This window comes from Lipotes vexillifer, unplaced genomic scaffold (genome assembly GCF_000442215.2).
Source record: "Lipotes vexillifer unplaced genomic scaffold, Lipotes_vexillifer_v1.1 scaffold90, whole genome shotgun sequence".
Classification (NCBI taxonomy): domain Eukaryota; kingdom Metazoa; phylum Chordata; class Mammalia; order Artiodactyla; family Lipotidae; genus Lipotes; species Lipotes vexillifer.
In genome coordinates, this window is record NW_006782310.1 from 3,910,650 (window position 1) to 3,933,669 (window position 23,020).

The window sequence follows — 23,020 nt, forward strand, 5'->3', positions numbered from 1 at the left end:
GACCGGGGCACGAACCCGTGTCCCCTGCATCGGCAGGCGGACTCTCAACCACTGCGCCACCTGGGAAGCCCTAAGAATCTGTTCTTTCAGCAGACTTACGGGGTTCCTTCTATACGCCAGCCTCCATGCCAGGCACTTGAATTCGGAGATAAATCATGCACAGCCCCTTCTTGAAAAGCCTCTAGTATTGGGGACAGCAGGCAGAAGGCAGTGCTTGACGGAAGAAATCTGAGGTGAAGAGGTACCTCTGACCCCAAGAAAGTAATTCTGTGATTCTTGTGCTGATACTCGGCCACGGCAAAATTACCACTCCTGTAATTTTCAGAAGCTCTTAGAAATGGCGCATGTAAATAAAAACTATGTTTGAATGTGTGTGTTCCCTACCACGACCTCTGTGTATAAGTTTTTATACAGCCCCAAGGCACAGGTTTGAGCATTGCTGAGTGACCTACGTGGTGGGAAGGTAGTCACTTGGGGAAAAGTAAAAGGCTTATCTCTTTTGATCCACCAAGTTTTATATTTGTACTGACCATCACTATGTTTAAAATAGTGCAGCATACTAACTTTTATGTAAAGAAAATTTATATATTCATATTTCCTTGATGTGCATGGAGAAACTGAAGGAATATAGACTAATTGCAGTGGAACTGTACAGACCGTCCCTGGGTACCTTTCTTTGTTTAACAAAAAAAGCTTTCAACTATGTAAATGCACTACCTAATCAATCAATGGTGTTTCATTTAACACAGTAGCATTTTAAAAATTAAATGAGTTTTGATTTTTAACAGTGAGTTGTACGTGCTGAAGTGTGTTGGAAAGCATCTCAAAATATCATGGACTTGTTGAAGTCACATGGATGATATTAAAGATTTGCCTAATGCAAGTACCGCCCTTTAAAACGTTGCAAATCACAGATGAAACGTGCTCCCACAGCATCCGCCCCTTGAGGTTTCACACATAGCAATGCATAGTCCATGTTTTGTTTCCTTTCCCCCAGAGGCCATCGGAGGGTGATCAGTGTCGTTCTTTTTTTGTGATGGGGCCAGCCTGCTTAGTATGCGACAGGAATCTTGCACTAACTGCAAAATAATCTTCTGTGAGGATTCTTTGTCAGTATCCTCTTTGGGTGTTTCTCTCCTCATTTATTGAGCACCTGGTGTGTGTCAGGTATTGTGCAGGGGCCCTTAAAAATGTGAGATTGCAGGTTATGGCCATTTTTTAGCCACTCTACTGCTGTCCTCTGCCCCAAGCCCCACCTCCTGCCCCCAGCTCTGAGTCTGACTCGCCCCCTTATGGAAGTTATTGAGCAATATCTGGCCTTGATGGGACCCCCCGCGGTCGTGCTAGACACCAGCCAGGAAACAGGCCATCTGCATTCACCAGCCCCTCCCCCACCCGTCTGGGTGAAGGCTGAGTGGATCCCATGGAGACTGACCAATTAAGGAGAAACAATAGGAGAGCTTTGAATACATTATCCCAGCTATAGGGACCTGCTGCTCACCGGCGGCAACCACGAAATAGAAAGCTTGTGGAGCTCGTGAGCCAAGGTCTCTCTCTGCTAGAAAAGGAGGAAGCGGAAGAGGGAGTGATTGGTGGGTGCCGTGGGGTGGAGCGGGGAGCGCAGGATGAGGGCTTCTTGGGGTGGATGTGTCAGCCCTTCCCCTTCCCCCCTGGCTTCCCATCTCTTTCCGTTTCTGGGGGCCTAGTACATCTGTCTCTCCAGCACGTATTCTCCAGGGAGAAGGAAAAAGAGATGAGAGTCATCAGCCGCCTAGGCAGGGGGCTGAGGACAGGAAGGCATGGGGACCTGTAAGTCTTTCCAACACCCCTTAGAGGGGCTGGCAACACACAATAAATGGAAAAGCAGGTTTGGTGTTTGGGAAGCCGGTTTGTCTTTCCCTGGAATTTCTGACAGGCAGATAGCATTGTCATATCACTGACTTTAAGATGTCAGTGTGAACATACTTGCAGGCTGTGTGATGAGTGTCACTGCTACCTCACCTCCCATTCAAAACTTAGTCTACCTCCCAGTAAGACCAACTGGGGCTCTCAAAGTCCCAGATTGCTGCTCACAGAAGCAGGGAGCGGTAGCAGGCAAAGCTTGGGCTCTGGCATGAGACACTCTGCTACCCCTTTCTCACTGTTTCATCCAGGGTGAATTTTTTAGCCTCTCTAAGCCTCATTTTCCTAATGTGCTAATGGAAGTAATAAAAGCATCAACCTCACAGTTCTTAATGAGGACTTAAATGAGATACGGAATATAAAGTATACCAAGCAGTGAATGGTGCAAAAGTAAATGCCTTTAAAAATGTTAGCTAGTATTGTTGCTTGTAATTTCAATGTACCCTTTTACCCTGTCTTTATAATAAGCTATGACCTTTGTGTCGTCGGTACCTGTTACAGTACCTGGCACATAGCAGATGTTCATTAAAAGTTCAAATTCAGTCTGGGAAAAATTCAAACAAATTACACTGTGCTGTCCCCCACCTTACCAACTCTATTAAGAATTAATTTTACATACCGTAAACTGTATCCATTTAAAGTATATGATTCCATGAGTATTGGTGGTATGTATGCCTTTGAAGCCATCACTCCCAAAAGATTCCTGGTACCCTTTGCAGTTCATATGTCTTCTGTCCACAGCCCCAGGAAACCACTGCTCTGCTTTCTGTCACTGTAAATTAGACTACATTTTATATAAATGGAATCATACAAATTGTACTCTTTAGTGCCTGACTTCTTTTACTCGGTGTAATGATTTTGAGATTCATCCACGTTGGGTTTACCAGCAGATCATTACTTTTTGTGGCTGAGTAGTATTCCACTGTATGGCTATACCATATTTTGTCAATTACAAGCTTGTGAACATTTGGGTTGATTCCAGTTCTTGGCAATTATGAATACAACTTCTATGAATATTCATGTATAAATCTTTGTGGAGCAAATGTTTTCATTTCTCTGAGGTAAATATCTAGGAGTGGAATGTTTGGGTAATATCATTGGTGTTTAAGAAACTTAAGAAACTGCAAATAGTTGCCCAATGTGGTTGTACCATTTCACATTTCTACCAGAAGCGTAGGAGAGTTCCAGTTGCTTCACATCCTTGTCAACACTTGGTATTGTCAGTCTTTTCAGTTTGGCCATCCTTACAGATGTGTACAGGTATACTGTTGAGATTTTAAGTTATGTTTTTTGATGATTAATGATGTTCAGTGTCTTTTATGTGTTTATTGGCCATTTGTGTATATTCTTTAGTGGAGTGTGTGTTCAGATGCTTTGCCTGTTTAAACAAATTAGTTGGTTTATTGTTATAAGAGGATTAAAAAAGTATAACCTAGATACTATAATATAGTCTTGACTTAGATTTTAATGGATTTGAGTCGTGTGTTTTTAACCTGAACATAATACCTCTCAAGAAAAAGAATAGTTTTTTCTACGTGTTCTTTATCCCCACTGCCTTTTCTAGCAATTAGGTCTAGCTCTTAATAAATAACATATTAAATTATTCTATTAAAATAGACTGCAAAATAATAACAGGATCATTATATTAACTCAGGGAAAAACCACTAAATCCACTTAAAAAGTTATATTAAAGAGTTAAATTTTGGAGCTGTGTTTTCTTTGGGGCCTTGATAGATATGAGATGCTCTTTCAACCCTGTGGGGAAGAACCCTGTAATTCCGTAGATACTCTTTTCTTCCTATTGAGTGTTCCCTTAACACTGTATGAAACTTTCTGCTATTGAATTTAAAAGGAAAATGTGTGTGGAAACGTTTTCTTCTTTAAAGAGAGCAAGGAGCCATTTTCATACTTCCGAAATTTTCCCCAGGATAATCAAAGCATTACATGCCTCCCCTGCCCTTTTTTTTTTTTTTTTTTTTTTTTTTTTTTTTTCCTCCCTTTTCATTCTATCTACCCCCCTTTTTTTTTTTTTTTTTTTTTTTAATCTTGCTCACTCCTTTTCATTCTATCTAATTTGGCATTTTTGTTGTTGTTGACAGTTTGGCTCCTGACTTCTCAAAACCCCTAAGGAGAAATTGCCTCAAGTAGAGTTTAGAAACTGGGAAGCAAAAGCTCAGTAAGGTCCTAGGTTTACCTGAAAGGATCTGCTGAGGGCCCTTGTGATTTTTGAAAGGGTAGGAATGCTTGGCTTCCAGAATCTTTGCAGATGAAAACCAAATTTCTTAACCACATATGTTTCAAAACCCAAAGATACTATAAAATTAAGGTCACTTGTGACTTCACAAATGCCATAGGTCTACTAGTAGATTTTGAGTGCAACTTCTTTCATCTGTCACTTATTCATTTCATTGCAAAACCATGAGGCTAGGTTTCAGATGAATTACTGCTTCTATGATGGCAGTAATCTCTTGCTGTCTAGGTCATGGATGATTATTTTCTGTGTTCTGTTTAGGACTGAGCAAGTTATAGCCACTCGAGGATCAGTTGAGAGTTGAAAGTGTTCTTTTTGCTTTAATTGAGGTTGTTCCATGAAAGGAAGCCAAATACCACTCGACGGGACATCCTGTGATTCCCTTAGTTTACGATGGCCAAGAACATGACTTTTTTTTTTTTATAAGATGATTGCTTGCTTCCTTTCCTGTTAACAAGGGAGCCCAGAACCGATGGTGTCCATTTGGCTTTAAGGGCAATAACTAGCAAACAGCTAAACCTCGCTCCAAAATCACCTAAAGAATTATAGGACATGGGCTTCCCTGGTGGCACAGTGGTTGAGAGTCCGCCTACCGATGCAGGGTACACGGGTCTGTGCCCCGGTCCGGGAGGATCCCACATGCCGCGGAGCGGCTGGGCCCGTGAGCCATGGCCGCTGAGCCTGCGCGTCCGGAGCCAGTGCTCAGCGGCGGGAGAGGCCACAACAGTGAGAGGCCCGCGTACCGCAAAAAAAAAAAAAAAAAGAATTATAGGACATAGATGAACGTCCAGATCTTTTTATGTGAGCCAACAATGATTTGGTCATTGTTCGCATTTAAGTAACTGCTGGTTCTGTTGTCCTGAAATAATAACTGAAAAAGAGAGGAAACTAGACCAAACTACAAGTTCTAGGAATTAAATATGTTAACATAAAATCTGGAATCGGGTATATTATGGTATATCTGAACAATGAAATGTGGTGCAAGTACTACACATGAAGAAGATATGGAAAAGGTTCAAAATATGTTAAGAGAAGTAAGCTGATTAGTACAAAAGTACGTATGTATTGGATTGGTTTCCTAGGGCTGCCATGACAAATTTCCACAAACGAGGTGGCTTGATATGTATTCTCTCACAGTTGTGGAGGCTGGAAGTCTGAAATGAAGGTGATGGAAGAGCTCTGCTCCCTCTGAAGGCTCTGAAGGGAATTCATTCTTTTCCTCTTCTGCGTGGTCGCCCTCTGTGTCCCTTGGCCTGTAGCCGCATCACTTCAGTCTCTGCTCTGTTATCACATGACTTCCTTCCCTGTGTATCTGTGTCTCTAAATGGTCTTCTCATAAGGACACCAGTCATTGAATTTAGGGCCCTAACCTCATCTTATTTAATTACACCTGCAAAGACTCTCTTTCCTAATAAGATCACATTCTGAGGTTTCGAGTGGACGTGAATTCCAGGGGGGACACTATTAAATCTAGTGTGTGTGTGTGTGTGTGTGTGTGTGTGTGTGTGTGTGTGTGTGTGTATAACTGTTTTTTATAAATGTACATGTATAAAATACACACACACCCCACACACTCATATAAAAGAGGTCTTTAATTTTATTTTTATATTTTCTACTTTTTCTCTAGTGAAAATGTACTGATTTTTTAATATAAAAATATTTTTAAAAATTAAAAAATAGCACTTTGACATCTACTTTTTAAAAATAGTAGTTTTTTTCAACTAGCATTCTACCTTGAAATTGTTTTCTTTGATTCATCAAACTATTATGAGATTTTTTAACCTTAATTTAAAATAGAAATTAATCCTTTGTAGCATATATAAACAAAAATATATAGTCAATTAATATTTTTATGGTATTAATTGTGTTTATTATGCTTAGTATAACAATAACTAAAACTGAAGTAAAGTAAACTAGGTCTTTGAGACTTTGGGTCAACCAGTATAATATCAGATCTTTGGTTTAAGTCTGGGGAAACACACACACACACACACACACACACACACACACACACAAGTTACAATTATACTCAGTTGCTGAATTCAAATTAATTTTTAAAATATGTTTTAAAGTCTCTAAGTTAAATTAATCTTAGGAACCTAGAAACTAGGCATGGGGGCAGGATGGGGAGGCACTTTGCCAAATTTCATCCATTCACATTGACTCAAATACTGGTCAGTTTTTAACATACATATTCACTCTGGAACTCACTTCATTTACTCACCGAATGCCTTTAGACTTTCCTGTCTCTAGTAACATCTCTTATTTAGTCAAGTTGTTTATAAAGTCTTCTCATAAGTAATTTCCTTTCCCTTAATAATTTCTGAATGCTCATCAATCAACTGTTATTTTTCTGTCTTTATCCCACGTTTAACAAAACATTCCAAATGCAGCAGGGACCACAATCCCCCACGTTTGTTAAACTACAACAGTATATTAAATTTTGTCCTTTGCTCCTGGGGGTCCTCATACCGTAGAACTGCAGAATCAAAACAGGAGGCTTCAATTCAAGTAACTGCTATACATCTACTCTTTCCTAAACGCAAGGGTCTGACTGTTTATCTGCCCCTCTGGTATTTCTGTACCTGATTCAGTTTGAACATGGCACAGTTCTTATCCACTTTTTACTCACATGCTCAGTATCAGCACTTCCTTTTGAGAATCACAGTGTTCTTACACTGATGGCTGGAAATGTTTTAACTTTTGACCTGTGAAAAGGCAGCAGATAGGAGAGTGGAGAGGTACTGCAAGTTAAGAGTGAGTGTGTGTGTGTGTGTGTGTGTGTGTGTGAGTGTGTGTGTGTGTGTGTGAACTGATTTTTGTCAGGGGCTGTTGCGTATTTTGATGCAAGTCTATCAGCCCTTTTCTTCATTCCCATAAATAAATAGTAAATGAGTTTATTGGCTTAAAACAGACAAACAAACAAAACTCTTCTACTCCAATACAAGGCAGATAGGATTGGTGTTTGGTTGCCCAGACAAGAGTAGCAGGAAACTAGGGAAGGGGAAAGAAGGATGAGCTCTGACTCTCGGGTGGAATTGTAGGCAGATAGCGGGGAGTCTATTCTCTGGCCTAAATGAATCATGTCACCTGGGAAAGGAAGTTTGGGGAATGATGGCCTGGGGAACTGGTGATGAAATAGTGCTCCAAGTTTTGATAGTATTTCCTCACTGCTACACCAGTTTGGCTGAACATTACTAATCTTAGACAGAAATTTCCATTTCCTGTGCTCATGACTTGCAGCCATCTTGGATGTAATTCACAGGATGTCCTCTGGGGTTGGGGAGTGGGTTTGAGGTAGAAAGCCAATCAGTACCTTGTCAACTAAAGGTAGTATTTAAGAAGTTTAAGGAAAGAATTAAGAAGAGTGCGTGGCATGGACAGGGCTGGGGGTATGTGGGTGTATATCATCCATTTTAGAGTTAAATTCACTGGGACATATTTTACCACTGGCCTGTGCTTCCCTTTTTCTTTTGGGCTTAATTTTATTGGTACTTCAGTTTCCATTTCCGTTTCAGAATGTTCTCATAAATTTAAAAATGAATTTTGCCACAGTGTAAATACAGACCTTTGGATAGGCACCAGTCTCTAAGAGTGAGATACCCAGAGATTTGTGTTTGGTATTTGTTTTTTAAGAAATTGATTTTTTTAAACACATAGTCAAGACATCAATCTGAAGCCTTTTATTAGTTGAAAGAAATTATAAGCAGTAATAGTGTACGTGGTCTCTGTCCATTTTGACTAAGCTACCACAGAAAGAAAATTGAGAGACTCGAGTCCAAGATACGTAGTAACTAGAAATGCAAAATGTGGTGATTTCTAAAATATTAGCATGGCTTATATGTTACAGCTGGCAGGTTTTTGAGCCAAAAATCATTCCCAGCATTAAACTGAGGGAAACTAGTTACCCAAATCTCTCCATTTCAGGCTCTTCTTCAGGGAAACTTATGTTAAAAGATCATCTTGGTTAAAGGGAAAATGTACAATGAGGACTTGGGAGCACTAAAAAAGGAAAAATGGTTTTTATTCAGGACCGCAGTGGTATTCACACTTGGAGGTCTGTCTTCTTCTCACTTACGCTCGTGACATTGTAAAACCCGAGAGCAGAAAGGGACTTGGTTGAGGGCAGGATTCCTGGAATCAGCCCTGGGTCCAGATCCCAGCTCTTGCATTTAATAATTGTGACTGGGCGAGTGCCTAACCCTCCCCGAGTCTGTGTACCTTCTCCTATCCATCATGGCATAAATGCAGTAGCTGTCACATAGCATTGTCGTGAAGACTAAATGAGAAGATGAGTGTTAAACAACTACGTACTCCTGGGAAGGAAAGGAGATCCAAAGAGGTTAGGCATATGTGCCCGAGTTCGCCTAGCTGGTTGGTGGTAGCTCTGGGGTTAGAAGCCAGATCAGCGGTCTCATGAAGCTGAAATATGTACAAATAGTGAGTGCGCTTTTCATCCTGGTGTTGGAGACATGAAGAATGGCATGCTTCTCTATTCCCTTTTTTCTTTTAGACAGCAGACGCCAGAGTCCTTTAGTTCACTCAACCCTAATTTATCCTCACCTGACCATCTCACACAGCACTAGAGACGTGTATTGACACTTGGCTTACATGGCATGATTTCGGGAACCCTGTAACTTTCTCCTCCCCACGAAATTCTCCCTCACATGCATCCATTCGGGTTTTATTTACTGTGCACCCACTATGTGCCAGGCACTGCCCTAGACGTAGGAGACACACGGTAACAAAATGTATTCTATAAAGAACCTGCCTTCATAGAGCTAACTTCATGAGGGCAAGAGGTAGTGGACAGACAGTAAACTAACGGGATAATCACAGCTTGTGTTAGTATCACGGAGGAAAGAACAGGTGGTGGAGGAGCACCTGGAGGAGGCCACTTTAGAGTGTGGTCAGGGAGGGCTTGCTGAGGAGGTGACATTTGAGCTGAACCTGAAGCATGAGATGTAACCCATGGTGCCAAGTGCTGGGAATGACCCCTTCCTCCGCGTAAGACCTTGAGCCCCAATTATCCCTAAGGATTAACCTTGAAGCTGTCGTCCCTCATTTGTTTCTTATTACGCGAAGTTTTCAGGAAGTCACACAGCTGAGGATGAGGAGTACCTGAGGAGGAATCAGCACCACCAAGAGCACAAAATAGTTCAGAACCGGAGGTGGGAGGCGCTTCTAACAAAATTTGCCCACCACCCGGTGGTGGTATTGGTGGTATGTTCACGCAGTCATCACATACCCTTCTGCTACGTCTTACGCACCTGGTTTTATGCCGGGGGCATTAGCAACTGAGCATGGCTGCCCACCATGGTGGCAGCAGCACCCATGCCCTGAAGGGTTGACCCGAGGTCATGCTGGGTGGGGGAGGCTTGGGACTGGAAATGACTTAGGATCATGGGAGAGAGCTAAGGTCAGGGTGAGAAGGAACAGGGCCAAGTAGGGCTAGGAAAGTTAAACAGAAGGCATATGGTCCAGATCGAGTGGATGTACCCGGAGCCAAGTTGAGGAGGGGCGGGGGGACTGGGCAAAAGTTGGTGCCCTGAGGAGGCCAGCCAAGCCTGTGGCATGGGAATGAGCTCTGGGTCATTGAAGTTATTTTCAGAGCATGGACCAAGCCACTCACTGTTTGAAACAGATGGACATTTAGGCAAATGTAATCAGTTATAATCAGTTGCATTTCTGACCATATGGCATGTGTGTGTGTGTGTGTGTGTGTGTGTGTGTGTGTGTGTGTGTGTATGTGTGCTTATGGCTTTAAACTTTTTGCTTCCGTTATACGCAGTTGAATTTCATTCATGTCCGTGAATGTTATGAATGCCACAAAAAACTTTTAGAATTCCCAAATTTCTTCACTCCTTGGATAAGAGCCAAGTTTCCAAGTCATTTCAGGGCCGTAGCAATTGACTGTTAATTCTGAATTTAAAAACCCAAAACCTTTATATGCTGGGGTTTTTTTTAGCAAATTAATTAATATTTTACTTAGCATGCAATTTTAACACATTGAATAAATGAACACAAATCGTCTATGTCTTTCATCATTCAGCATGACCTCAAAATCTCAGTCAAGCTAAACAGTCACTCTCTGGACTTTAGGGGGTGGAGCCATGCAGGAGTGTTTTTTTGTTTTTTAATTTATTGAAGTCCAGTTGATTTACAATGTTGTGTTAGTTTCAGGTGTACAGCAAAGTGATTCAGTTATACTTATATGTATATGCTATCTTGAAAATTGCATTTCTGTTTCATTTCCTTACAATATTCGGGGTAGCCAAGCTAAGGAGCCACCTACTGAATAGTACCTGGTGGGGTTCACGCAGATGACCACAAGGCTGTTAAGTGGAGGTTGATTTTCAAGGCTAGTTAGAGAATCTCCTTTTGCAGGCGGTTGGAGAAATCTGTTTTAATCATATTCTGTTTTTAAAAAATAGTCCTTGGAATACTTGGTGATATGGCAGGAAGGAGCTTAATCACTGTTTTTAAAAGGAATAGTTAATGGTAGATGGGATGGACATCCTGCAAAAGAGTATTATTTTCTGTTCATTCTCTCTGGGAGATGGCAATTATTAACTGGAGGTAGGACCTCTGATTGTGAGACGACATGGAGCTTTGTGCCACAATTAAAAGCATTATCATCAAGCAGTGGATGATAACGAAGGGCACATTAATAGTCGCAATGGTAGGCCGCTTGGAAGAGCCTGAAATAAAGAGCAGGCTAATGTGCCCTCTGATAAAACTCATATTTTATCCAATGTTTCTCTAACAGCTTAGCATTAAAGTTCTTTTACACTGGTTTTCTTCACTAGCTCTAAATTGTAAATAGCCTAATTTCGAGGAAAAATTAGTATATTTTACATTCTGTGTTTTAATAAAATATATGCATTTTATAATTGTGGGCGTATCTTGATGCTTCTCTGCTGTCCTTGTCTAAAGTCAGTACTGCACCCAGGCCTCTGCCCCCGCTCAGCTCTCTGGGGAGGGTTGGTGCCTGGAAGAGTCCGTTTTGCATTGTCTGTCTCATCCCATAAGACAGTCATAGAGCCCTGTAAAAATAAAACAGATGCACATCTGCCCACGGTGGCTTAAGTGTGTTATTATTACCTGAAGACAATAAATGACCCCTTAAATTCCCCTCCCAGCCCTAGAGTCCATGCAGCCATCAATTATTCCACAAGTTAAGTGGGAGCCTTAATACCCAATTTTCAATGAAACTCAATACAGTTTCCAGAATGTCTCTCCAGGGAGATTTCATCTTGTCAGTGTTTGTCTTTCAGAGACCCTCTATGACTCCGGCTTCCCTCCATCCTGATCTCCCTCCCCAACCAAATACTGTCCCCTTGCCCCCATATTCTGGGTCACAAATAAAGAGCAAATGATGAATCGAGAATTATCTGGAGATATTCTTTCCATGGTGAAATGTTTAAATCCTCCGCCTCACGGTATTGAATCTGGACCATGAATTATGCACAGCTGAAAGGCGGAGAAGTTTCTGGTTCAGGGGACACTTAACAGTTACTCCCAACGGATGCCCAGTTCATTATCAGGGACAGCCACGGGGATTTCACATCAGCCTTTTGTGAGGAGGGAGCCAGGAAGCAGACACTCAGGCAGAATCTATTTCTGTTGTTAGAAAGCTTTGCAGAGGAAAACTCTGACATTTAAGTGAATGTCTGCCATTGGGACCCAGTCTCTTCATCCCCCCTCAGGTTGATGAACAACTTTTCGAGTTTCTTCCTTTGTCTCCGTATTTAATCAGTGGGTATAAATATACACTTCTTTTCTTCAGTGTATATTTACAGGTTACTTTAGAAAGATGCCATTTGTAAGAGAAGGAAATAATTCATTTTTAGATCAGTGATTGTCTTGATCTCTTTTTAAACTCTTATCATAATACTTGTGGGTACATAGAAGTGTTTGCAAAATGGCTATTTCTGTTAGGATGACCCCCCCCCAAAAAAATTCTTTCTGAGTAAAAAGCCACATTTACGAGTGTGTTTGAAGTAATGCACCTCCCTTTACCTGGTATGTAGGAAAAGGCCAACCTTGACAATGCTAAAAAACGTGAACCAAAGGACAGCCCTGTGGGATGGGAATTAAAGGTGAGGCCTTGACCTAGACCAAGTGTAAGTCCAGTGATTGGTAGAGAGAGTGTTCTTGTGACTGACAGGTACGTCTCCACCTTGACATATATGGAGACTTCAGAGCTGTTTTGGTCAGCGGGACATGGCTTCCTATGAAGCATTGATACCTTTAGACGTTACTTAAGAAACCACTCAGATTATAGATTATTAATGGACTTCAGCAATCCTTATGTGCCCAAGCTCAAAGATGTGTTTTCCAGGTGAAAGAAAAATGCCATTATTCTTCGTACCTCTTTTCCAGTCTGTTCTTTGTTTTGTAACTGGGTAAAGGGTGGATTGCATGTGTCGGTCTTAGGCTGGTGGAGGTGGATTACTTGCCCCAGTGAAAACACAGATTGTTTTGAGAGAGAGAGAAGAAAGATGGTCACAGACATAAATATAGTTGTCAGTTGTCAGCACAAAATTGTGTGAACAGAGTATATTGCCATGGGGGGGGGGTTGAATTTACAGAACATTTTATATTGAACATGAAATTTCCAGTTGTGTATAGACTCCTTTAGGGAATGAAATAAAGAAAGTAACTTAAGTCAGGATGTGTGTCGGGGGGGGCGGGGGAGCGGCGGGGTGTGGCTTTTAAAGGTTCAGCTTCAAAATGCGTTTGGGGTAAATCAAAGCCAAACAGAGCCTACTTAACAGAGCAGCAGACAGAAGTCAGCCACTTACGGAAGGCACTTCTTCTGCAGATGGTCGTGTCTAAACTTGGGAATTCTGGCAAACTCAGACGATAGTTGTGAAAAAAAAAAAATCAAAATCAAAATAGGTTCCATATGCCTCATTCCCAAAATTAATTTCTCAAGCCCCTCTCCTTACAGCCACACACCCAAAACAGCATCAGAGCCAGGATCCTGAGACACCTGGTTTATTGTGAGCCCTGCTGAAAAAACACTGTGTTTTCCTCCAAATGGAGTGATCAGTCACGTTTCCCCCTAAATGTACACAGTGTGGCTGTGGTCTATTGGTAAGGGTGGGGCGGAGAGATGAAATGAATTACATAAGAAATAATTCCAGTTAAAGGGCACATATAATGATAGCTATGACATTTTACGTGTTTGCTACATTTTGAAGAGACACTCCTCTGGAATAATTCATAAACCTTGCCCATTTGGTTCTTGGACACCACTGTGGACTATTTTGTAACTGGTTTAGGGGCCCATGACTAGTAAGGTGATAGAATCCATGTTTTGCTTTCTACGGTTCGGGGCTTGCCAAGTCTTTATCCAGGCTTTGTTCAGTAGGCGAGCTCAAGTCTCAGTCCATAAAATTCCTTTTGTTTCAGTAGCAGAAATGTAATTTCTCATTTCTATGGCTGAGCGACTGCTGCAAAGCATAAACTTGCCGTACATTTCCTGCCCGCACCCCCAAGTGCTGAATACAAGATTGAAATGGAGCAAAATCAACACACTGGCCCTCAGCCTGAGGCTGGCCTTTTTCTGAAGTCACATGTGTCAGTGGTCACTATCCACAGACAAGCCAGAAATACGACTTCACCTGCTCGAGGTATGAAGGGATTTTCATTGTGTTTTTGTTTCTCTCACTTGTAAAAATAAAATATATATACATATATATATATATATATATATATATATGTATGTATATATATATGTATATATATATATGTATCACACGCACACACACACACACACACACACACACACACACACACATATATATAGTGCCAGCTTCCCAGGAAGGCATTTGGACATTCACAGAAAGTGTGTAAACTATATGGTGATTATTGGTTTACTTTCAAGAAGAAGCAATGGATGCAAATTCATTTTTTAAGTTTTATTTTATTGTTGATTTACAATGTTGTGTTAATTTCTGCTGTGCAAATTCATTTTAAAATAAAATTTCAATGCCGTTTTCAAAATATGTGACCCAGAGACTGACATGCCAGAAAATTGTCCCTTACCTACTGTTCTCAATGCTTTTGTACTTACCAGGTTTTAAACACATAGTGATCTGGTTAAAGCTCCGACTGAAAGCCACAAGTAAGAGGACAGTGCTTTGACTTCCTTTTTTACAAGGATGACTACGAGAGAAATGCTTGTTCTAAAGAACAGATGTCAGGTCATCGAAGAATAAACAGTTATTTCTGTGGAAAAGGATCCAAACAGAATAAACCATGCACAGTGCATTGGCTCTTTATTCTGTAGCATTCGGTATTACCTTACCTTTCTTAGCCACTTACTTTGCTTGCCTGAGTCTCTGGAAATTACTCAGTACATTTAAAAAAAATTAATATTTCAAATTGTTTTAATTCGTACCTTCAAAAGGACTAGAAATCCACATTTGTCAGGGAAGAATACAGTTCCTGACCGGCTCCCCTCACGGGATTTTTTCAAGAATCAAAACGGGAGCATGGAATCACTTTAACTCTAAAATGATTTAAAAATTCCTTTTGTTATCCACACAGCACTTCTGAAGAATAAGCAGGGACCAGTACTTTCACCTTTATATTGTAATATAGGTTGACATCCAGGAAATTATAATGAAATCTTCAGATTCTAGTGCTTATCTACAGAAGAGCTAAGACTGTTAAACTCCACCAACCCTGAGTTTAACATTTGGAAAAATATAAATTTTCTTCTACGAACTGTTGAGTCAACTTGAATAATTTAGGCTTGAAGGTATTGAAGTTGCACCTGTAGAAAGAAAAAGTTTTCTTTTTTCTGAAGGAATTAGGGGGAGAAAAAAGTGGATGGGCAGAGCAGAAATAGAATTCTTTTTCCATGTTAGCTGCCCCCGACTTACTAGAGGTTGGGAAGAGCACTTCCCTCTCCACAGAGAGAGAATCAGGACTCAGCTCTCCCTCCTAAAATCTGAAGGTGCCACACATTTGGATGGGGAACTAATAAAGGGAGCGAGAGATAACCACAAAGTGAAATGAATTTAGAAGTATCTTGGTAAAATTTGGAGCAAGATAGATTATAAGAATATTCTAATCAGCATGGATGGTAAATAGAAATTAACTGTGTTGAGTCCATTGCTGTTAATTTGAAGTAGGTATGGAAATCTGTTTAATGTGTTGTTAATGTTTTATTTTAGAAAATGTAAGGAAATATTCCTAACCTTGACTGATTCACCCTTACTCTGTCCTCTATCCTAGTGTTCCCACAGGTCCCTTAACAATGGTTGTTTTTACTGCAGGGTTTCTAGGGATTGCAGTTGTGTCAGATGGAGATGGGGATGTGGTAGAGGTCAGAGTGGTGAGTCTAGTAACTAATTAACTGGAGTATTAATAAAGCAAAATCAGGTGCTATTCCACTGTTTACCTGGTCATCTTAATGAGCTCCTTGAAGGCAGATAATGCTTTACTTGCTGTTGTGAGCCGACTGTCTTGATATGAAAGGATTGTTGTCCTTTGGTGAACGTTGTCAATAAAGGTGCAGAAAAGAGTGTGATTCATCGACAGAACCTGCAGCAAATGACTTGCTTCCTTGTTCTTATGGATTTTTTAAAAGCTGTCATAACTCTTCTACCTGCCCTTTGGTTGTACATTTCTTTCTATTATGTAACCACAGAACATCTTTACTCACTTATATATGGATTATCTTTCTAAAACACAGATCTGATCGTGTCTGTCCCACTTTGCGTTTAGTTTTGTTTTTAAATCATCTAGAGCAAAAATTTCATCCCACCTTGGCTTAATGCCATCTGGCACAATTCTGGGCTTTGGTGCCTCATCCTCCATCAAATACATCGCCTGGTAAAGCAAAAGCTTCTCACTACTGCCTATAGGCAAAGCCATTAGAAAAGTACGTGAACTGCCAAAAGTTATGCCAGTATGTGAAAATTATACCAGACTGTCCAAAGCACTTAAAATTTTGAATTTTTTTCTGAGGTTTTATGTAATATACATAGTTGATTTTAAAAATTGACTAGTAACTAAAAGCAAATGGTTTTGTTTACTAAGTGATAGACTAAAGAAAACAGTGGAAGTTATTAACCAAAAAATGAAAAACCTTTTAATAATGTTATGGAAAAGCAGTTACTGTAGTCACATTATCTGGGATGTCAGTGACATGAGTTTTTTTAGATCTTCGGGGCAAGAGAATCTAGAGACGAGGGTGCTTCTGGGGATGGGTGGATATTTATTTTTATACCTATCTATAAATAATAAAATCTTCACTTAGCACTTTAAGTAAAAAGCAGATTTTTGTTGCTTTAGGATTAATGAGAATTCCAAACACAACTGTTTCATAAATGTATAGATTTTTGTGTAAAACCCGTAAGACTAGATTTTTCTGTCCTATATAGTCGTGCTTAAAAATATTATCTCTAAACACCATTTGTGATCAAAGGAATAAGGAACCCTTGGAGAAATGACTGGTTTTAGGTCTAAGGCAGCAAAAGTACAAGTCAAGCCTGAAGCATTTTGTCATACCAGAAAGCAGGGAAGTTAGCAAAGACTACTAGGACCTTCTCAAAAGAACCTAGAAACCAGTTTGAATAAAGGCATAAACTGCATTGGATTGAAACGTATCAAATGTGTTTAAATCCATGAGTTCATAATTACACTTAAAAAATAAAAACCTCATTGGTCGTGTTTGGAGAATATTAGGAACTTACCTCATTGTTTTGAAAATCTGTAAATAAAGGGAAAGAATCGGGCATCTATCCTGCCTTTCCTGTATGCTCAGTATCTCAAAGGGCAAATTTCTCTTTGTAGAATTATTCTAGCTAATAAATCAAGAATGAATAGAAGAAAAGAGAGAAGATTCAAATAAACAAAATAAGAAATGAATGAGGAGAAATAACAACCAATACTGCAGAAATACAAAAAATCATAAGAGAATAGTATGAACAATTATATGCCACCAGATTGGACAACCTAGAAGAAATGGACAAGCTTCTAGAAACATACAGCTCACCCAAACTGAATCAAGAAGAAGTAGATAATTTGAACAGACCGATCACTAGAAGTTAAATAGAATCTGTAATTTAAAAAACTCCCTGAAAACACAAGTCCAGGACCAGATGTCTTCACTGGGGAATTCTACCAAATGTGCAAAAAAGAACTTATACTGATCCTTCACAGATTCTTCCAAAAGACTGAAGAAGAGGGAACACTCCCTAAGTCATTCTATGAAACCACCATCACCCTGATACCAAAACCAGACAAAGACACTACCAAAAAAGAAAATTACAGGCCAATATCTTTGATGAATGTAGATGCGGAAATTCTCAGCAATATATTAGCAAACTGGATCTAACAACACATAAAAAGGATCATACACCATGATCAAGTTGGATTCATCCTAGGGTCATGAGGATGGTTCAACATGTGCAAATCAATTAGTGTGATACACCACGTCAACAAAAGAAAAGACAAAAACAACATGATCATTTCAATAGATGCAGGGAAAGTACTTGATGAAATTCAACATCCATTCATGATAAAAACTCTCACCTAAATGGGTATAGAGGGAACGTATTTCAACATAATAGAAGCTATTTATGACAAACCCACAGCCAACATGATACTCAACAGTGAAAAGCTGAAAACCTTTCCACTAAATTCTGGAACAAGACAAGGATAAAAGTCCAAATTGGAAGGGAAGTGATACAATGGTCATTATATGCAGATGACATGAAGCTCTCTATAGAAAACCCTAAAGACTCCACACAAAAACTATTAGAACTGATAAACAAATTCAGCAAGGTATCAGGATACAAGATTTATATACAGAAATCTGTTGTGCTTTTTTACACTAATAATGAAGTATCAGAAAGAGAAAGAAAGAAAAAATCCCTTTTAAAATTGCATCAAAAATAAAAAGACTTAGGAATAAAACTGACCAAGGAGGTTAGAGACTTACAGGCTAAGAGCTATAAAACATTGATAAAGGAAATTGAAGATCATTCAAAGAAATGGAAAGGTAGCTCATGCTCTTGGATTGGAAGAATTAATATTGTTAAAATGGCCATACTACCCAAAGCAATCTACAGATTTAATGCCATCCCTATCAAATTACCCATGACATTTTTCACACAACTAGAACAAATAATCCTAAAACTTATATGGAACCACAAAAGACCCAGAATTGCCAAAGCAATCCTGAGGAAAAAGAACAAAGCTGGAGGCATAACCCTCACGGATTTCAGACAATACTACAAAGCTACAGTAATCAAAACAGTGTGGTATTGGCACAAAAACAGACATATGGATCAATGGAACAGAATAGAGAGCCCAGAAATAAACCCACATACCTACGGGTTAACTAGTGTTCGACAAAGGAGGCAAGAATATAAAATGGAGAAAAGACAGTCTCTTCAGCAAGTGGTGTTAGGAAAGCTGAACAGCCGCATGTAAATCAGTGAAGTTAGAACACTCCCTTACACCATACACAAAAATAAACTCAGACTTTCCTGGTGGCGCAGTGGTTAAGAATCTGCCTGCCAATGCAGGGGACACGGGTTCAAGCCCTGGTCCAGGAAGATCCCACATGCCACAGAGCAACTAAGCCCATGCGCCACCACTACTGAGCCTGTGCTGTAGAGCCTGCGATCCACAACTACTGAGCCTGCATGCCACAGCTACTGAAGCCCACGCACCTAGAGCCTGTACTTTGCAACAAGAGAAGCGACTGCGATGAGAAGCCCGTGCACCACAACGAAGAGTAGGCCCCGCTCACCACAATTAGAAAAAGCCCACGCACAGCAACAAAGACCCAACACAGCCAAAAATAGATAAATAAATTTATAAAAAATAAATAAACCCAAGATGGCTTAAAGACTTAAATATAAGATGTGACACTATAAAGCTCTTAGAAGAGAACATAGGCAAAATATTCTCTGACATAAATCGTAGCAATACCTTCTAGATCAGTCTCCTAAGGTAATTGAAGTAAAAGCAAAAATAAACAAATGGGACCTAATCAAACTTATAAGCTTTTGCACAGCAAAGGAAACCATAAACAAAACGAAAATACAATGGGAGAAAAGATTTGCAAACTATGCAACTGACAAGGGCTTAATTTCCTAAATATACAAACAGCTCGTGTAGCTCAATATCAAAAATCAAACAACCCAATACAAAATGGGCAGAAGATCTAAATAGACATTTCTCCAAAGAAGACATATAGATGGCCAATAGGCACATGAAAAGATGTTCAACATCGTTAATAATTAGAGAAATGCAAGTCAAAACTACAATTAGGTACCACCTCACACTGGTCAGAATGGCCATCAACAAGAAGTCTACAAATAATAAATGCTGGACAGGGTGTAGGGAAAGGGAACCCTCCTACACTTGTTGATGGGATGTAAATTGTTGCAGCCACTATGGAGAACAGTATGGAGGTTCCTTAAAAAACTAAAAATAAAGTTACCATATGATCCAGCAATACCACTCCTGGGCGTATATCCAGGAAAGAGGAAAACTCTAATTCGAAAAGATCCATGGACCCCATTGTTCATAGCAGCACTACTTATAGTAGCCAAAACATGGAAGCAACCTAAGTGTCCATCGACAGGTGTGTGTGTGTGTGTGTGTGTGTGTATAAAATGAAATATTACTCAGCCATAAAAAAATGAAATAATGCCATTTGCAGCAACATGGGTGGACCTAGAGATTATCACACTAAGTGGAGTAAGTCTGACAGAGAAAGACAAATATCACATGATGTCACTTACATGTGGAATCTAAAAAAAAAAATGCAACTGAACTTATTTACAAAGCAGACTCACAGATATGGAAAACAAACTCATGGTTACCAAAGGGGAAAGGGGCAGGGGGAGGGATAAATTAGGAGTTTGGGATTAACATGTATACCCTAGTAAGTATAAAACAGATAAACGACAGGGACCTACTGTAGAGCACAGGGAAATATATTCAATAACTTGAAATAACCTATAATGGAAAAGAATCTGAAAAGAATACATAGGGATATATATGTATGTACGTATGACTGAATCACTTTGGTGTATACAACATTATAAATCGACTATACTTCAATTTAAGAAAAAAGAATGAATAATAGAATATCACTTTGAAGTCTCTAAAGAGTTGTTGGACCTAGGCAGATACCATCAATGGATAACTATATCACTTAAGGAGTCAGTCAGACAGTATGTGTCTCCTGATGGAGGTTGAAACACTGCATGAAATAGTCTTGTCCCCTCTCCTCCATTAGACCTTGAATCAGAGCAAGCTTCTAGGTCAAATTACCAGTTTCTGGGAATACAAGGGAGAGAGGAATATGTTAAAAGGCACCAATGGGATGCAGCGAGAAAAATCTAGATTGTGGAAATTCTGCAAGACAAACAACCCATTCCTTCAACAACAGTTTTTTTAAATGCAAGGGAAATAGTAGAAATGGAGAAGAAACCTATAGATAAAAGAAAGTGCATATCAAAGAATCACAATGTATGAATCTTATTTGAATTCAGATTCAGACAAATTGAAACAAAATTATAATGCATATTTGATGATATTAAGAAATTTTATTTTTAGGTGTGATTATGCTGTTGTGGTTTTGTTTTCTTTTTAATGTCCTTATCTTTTAGAGACACATACAAAAATACTTAGAGGTGAGATCATATAATGCTTGGCATTTACTTCAAAGTAATCTGGCTTGGGAGATGGAGGGTGGGAGGATGGGAGTGTTGATGGGAATATAAATGAAACAAGATTGGCCAAGTATAGATAATTGTTGAAACCAAGAAGTGAACACAACTGATTTGTTATTCAGTTCTCTCTCCTTTTGCATATATCAGAAAACTTTCAAAATAAAAGTGTATATATATATATATACACACACACACATTTTATAAAAAATTATGTGTGGTATAATTGTACAAAATTAGTAAAATTGCAAAATTTCAACCAGGTTTAAATATTAAAAAGAATCTGTTACCACTGTACACCTATTAGAACGGCCAAAATCCAAAATACCGACAATGCCAAATTTTGGTGAGGATATGAAGCAACAGGAACTTTATTTATTTATTTAATTTTATTTTTTGGCTGCGTTGGGTCCCCGCTACTGCGCGTGGGCCCCCTCCAGCTGCGACGAGTGGGGGCCACCCTTCGCCGCTGGTGCGCAGGCCTCCCACCGTGGTGGTCTCCCCTGCTGCAGAGCATGGGCTCCAGGCGTGCGGGCCCAGCAGTCGTGGCTCACGGGCTTCAGAGCACAGGCGCACGGGCCTAGTTGCTCCACGGCATGTGGGATCCCCCCCAGACCAGGGATCGAACCTGTGTCCCCTGCACCGGCAGGTGGATTCTCAACCACTGCGCCACCAGGGAAGTCCCAGAACTTTCTTTTTTTCTTAATGTTCATAATGATTTTATTTATAATAGCCCCAAACTGTAAACAACCCAAATGTCCGTCAACAGGTAAATGAATAAACAAACTCAATATATACATACAATGGAACACTACTCAGCAATGAAAAGCTGTGAACTACTGATATACGGTGCAGCATGGATCTCACGGTTTTATGAAAGAAGCCATACAAATGTATATACTATGTGATTCTATTTATAGAAAATTCTAGAAAATGCAAACTAGTCCATAGTAACTTTCATTCATTGCTATTGGGAACGCAAAATGGTGCAGCGACTTTGCAAGACAGTTTGGCAGTTTCTTATAAAATTGAATATACTCTTACCATTGCAACCCATCAGTCATGCTGTTTGGTATTTACCAACTGAGTGAAAACTTAAAAAAACCTGCACATGGATATTTATAGCAGCTTTATTCATAATTGCCAAAACTTGATGGCAACCAAGATGTCTTTCAGTAGGTGAGTGGTACATTCAGACAGTGCAGTATTATTCAGCGCTAAAAAGAAGTGAGCTCTCAAGCCATGAAAAGGCATGAAGGCACTTTAAATGTGCATTACTGAAAGAAGACAGTCTATGGTTCCAACTATGTGACATTCTGGAAAAGGTAAAACTATGGAGACATTAAAAGAAATCAGTGTTTGCCAGGAATGGTGGGAGGGAGGGATGAATCAGCAGAGCACAGAGGATTTTTAGGGCACTGAAGCTATTCTGTGTGGTACTACAGTGGTGGATACATGGCACTGTACATTTGTCACAGCCTGCACAATGTATAACACCTAATGTAAACTATGGAACCTGGGTGATAATGTATCATTGTAGGTTCACCAATTTTAACATGTACCAGCCGGTTGGGGAGACTGGGGGTGGGGGCAGTGGAGGACAGGGGGCTATGTGGGAACACTCTGTACTTTCCACTCAATTTTGCAGTGAACCTAAAGCTGCTCTAAAAAATAAAGTTTATTAATTAAGAAAAGGAAACCAGTTACACCGAACTCTAGCTATCAAAGCATTTTAAGCAAAACAGACCTTTTCTGTTACCTTTTCTATGGCCAATGTGTGCCCCTCCAGCGAAAAGTTGGGGGAAATAGTAAGTGTCATGAAATGGTCAGGAGTATATTAACAATCATAGCTGAAAGCAAGACTTGTGCAGTCAGGCAGGACTTCCAGATTATCCAAACACTTTTGGTATACTTTTTTTTTTTCAAGGCTTTGTCCAAAGCTTTTAGAGACTGATAGAGACTATCAGGTTAGGACTTTTCTTCTTTTTTAAAAAAAATAAATTTATTTATTTATTTTTGGCTGTGTTGGGTCTTCATTGCTGCGCACAGGCTTTCTCTAGTTGCGGTGAGTGGGAGCTACTCTTCATTGCGGTGTGCGGGCTTCTCATTGTGGTGGCTTCTCTTGTTGCAGAGCATGGGCTCTAGGCACGCG

The 23,020-nt window shown here is 39.9% G+C and overlaps 1 protein-coding gene across 3 annotated transcripts in view; it reads left to right on the top strand.

Annotated features, from left to right (window-relative positions):
• Positions 1-23,020, top strand: part of MAPRE2 (microtubule associated protein RP/EB family member 2) — a 162,935-nt gene that overhangs the window by 66,879 nt on the left and 73,036 nt on the right. The gene's annotated exons all lie outside the window — the stretch shown is intronic.